We start from the raw sequence: 2782 nt of genomic DNA on the forward strand, positions 1-2782 counted from the left end.
GTTGGATATTCTTCATGGGAAACTTCAAGTCTCAATTCACTCAAAATCTACATATTCCAGGAAAACTCTATTTATACTGATATGTTCCTTATATAATTATTGGAATCGTTTGAAAACAATACTCTGCTGAAAATACAACTCAAGGATAGACCATTCATACCCTTCAAATGTTTAACTGCCCGCAATATTTTGATACACTACGAGGACAGTCGAAACAAACTACTTCAGTGAACGCACCTTTACAAGAACTTACATAAGAAATGATAAATTTATTAAATTAAAAACTAATGCCAAACCCAGGACATAATGTATTCTATTTTTGCAATTATTTTGATTTATATACTTATATGTCATTAATATATCTTGAGGGACGTGTTACCATATTTCCTTGTATACATATAGCTAGTGCATATATTTCTTTCCTTTGTACGTTGACATATTATAACTTATAATATAATCAGTTATACGTTGGCCCTCTAACAATTTTCTACAGCTCTATTGATTACACACTAACTAAATGAAATTACGTCAAATACAAACAAATAAAACATGACGATACATGTAAATCCGGTGTGTTTTTTAGCTAGCCCGTTAATTTTTAATTGGTATTATAAAAAAAGTTTTGTGACGCATAAAACGCCTTAACTATGTACATCTTTTAAAACATAAATTTGATGACTTTTTTTTTAAAGACATTACAAACATTTACTTTCATAATGTTATAGAGTCTTTAAACTATATTGGCACTGCAAAAATTTGAGAAAAAGTTGCAATATACAGCTTCATTTCATAACTTAAAATGACTTCCAAATTGGCTTCGACGTTTTATGTCAATTATTAAGATAATTTTTTTTAAACGTAAGGAAGATTGAGCATCTTTCTATTCATTAATGAAAAAAATATAAAAATTGATTGGGAGCATCAGTTTATAAGGGATGAAATAGTTTGTAGGTGCTAATGAAGAGTGGATGTAACGAACTGGAGAAAAATCACCCCTTCTAGTTGACCAATATTTTTTTTTAAAAACACTAAACCAAGCTTGAATATTTATCTATTCATTAGTGATTTTAAAAAAAAATGGATTTATGGAATCTGTTTTAATGACATTAAGCAGTTTGTTGTCGCTAATAAATAATAGGACTATTTCTTTATATTTAAATTGTTTTCGACATTTTGGGCCAAAAATGACCCTTCTAATTAATAGAGGATTTTTTTTAACGTAAGGAACCTTGAACATTTTTTATTCATTAAGGAAAAAAATATTAAAATTGATTCAGAGAATCAGTTTTTATGAAAATTTGAAATTTGTCGACGCTTCTAAATAATGAGAGGAGTGTCATGTTTGTGTTATGCTCATTCTTTTCAGGTCACTGAACCTCGTACAATTCACATCTAGAAAAGTGTAGGTTTCGTGAATCAAACTACGACAGTCGTAAATGCAGAAGGACATTATTTGAGTGAGATAATAATAACAAACTCCGTGTGTCATATTCAATCCACCAGTTTTAAGAAACCAATTCTTTGTATGTGCAATTATATGAATAATTCATTTCTTTGTGCGAATTTTGGAAAATCAAATTTGTACACCAAAGTTTTGATGAGGTTGCGTGTATTATATAAAAATAAATACTACAATATCACATTATGTGGCTACCGTTGTACACCTCACGGGAACAGGCCACTTACCCCCAACAAACTACTCCCCAGCCTTAAAGCCCCAACCAACTACCCCCGTCAAACTACCCATCGCCCTTTAACCCCCTCCAAATACCCCTGGACCCTTTATGCCCCCCCATCCTTTTCCATTTCTATTATTAAGAAGTACAGTTAATAAATGATAGAGGGCTATAAAGCTTTCAAATTCGAATCCGAAAGTAATTTGAGTTCTATTGATCATCAAAATTTTAATATTAAAATAAATAAAAATTTCAATTAAAACTTAGGCTGATTGTTTAATCATAGGCATGATACATAAGATTCAATAAATATTTATAATAATACCTAATCTAATTTCCTTAATCCCATGACAAAAGTTGGTAAAACAATGAGTTTTAGTAGGTTATTTATACGAGGAATTTAGGGATTGATTATATTAAAAAGTATACTCTTGATGTTGTAATAAATGCCTGAGAAGGATTTTCGGATAACTTCTTAAATATGGTGAAATAAAGTTATGCATATCCAAAATAAATATGTTAATTATTTATAATTTTTAATATATGTTTTCCAAAATCACCAAAAATTAAATAGAATCATCCAAAATCTTCTCAAGTAATATCAACGGCATATTTGTATTGGAAAGATTCGAAATACTGAATTAGATGCATCAAATTACTATCTCGTATTTGATAAGATACATGAATTAATAATAGTACGTATCATCATATATTTACGTCATTAAGTTAAATAATTGAATCCTGTATTAAATTAATAATAAGGTTTGTGTGGTTGTTAAAAGGTTGAATTTTTCGTTGTATAGTTGCTATTTATTGTATTAGGGGGTGAAATGCTGGGGATAGATGGCCTGGGCGGGGGTGAAAGGTTTAGGAATATAAGGAGGTAATTGATCGGGAGTTAAAGGAAGGGTGGAGTTGGTCGGGGGTAACCTTCAACGCCTTACTCCTCACATTGAAAAAAAAAAAGAATACAATAAATAAAAGTGAAAAACATACGAACGACTTTTATCCAACAAAGTAAGTTTAATTCACTAAACCTTGATAAAAATATTCCTAAATAAAGGAATAAGTCCTAAATAAGGGATTATCTAGACAAATAAAGAATT

This window comes from Lepeophtheirus salmonis, chromosome 14, assembly GCF_016086655.4.
Source record: "Lepeophtheirus salmonis chromosome 14, UVic_Lsal_1.4, whole genome shotgun sequence".
In the NCBI taxonomy this organism is placed as follows: Eukaryota; Metazoa; Arthropoda; class Copepoda; order Siphonostomatoida; family Caligidae; genus Lepeophtheirus; species Lepeophtheirus salmonis.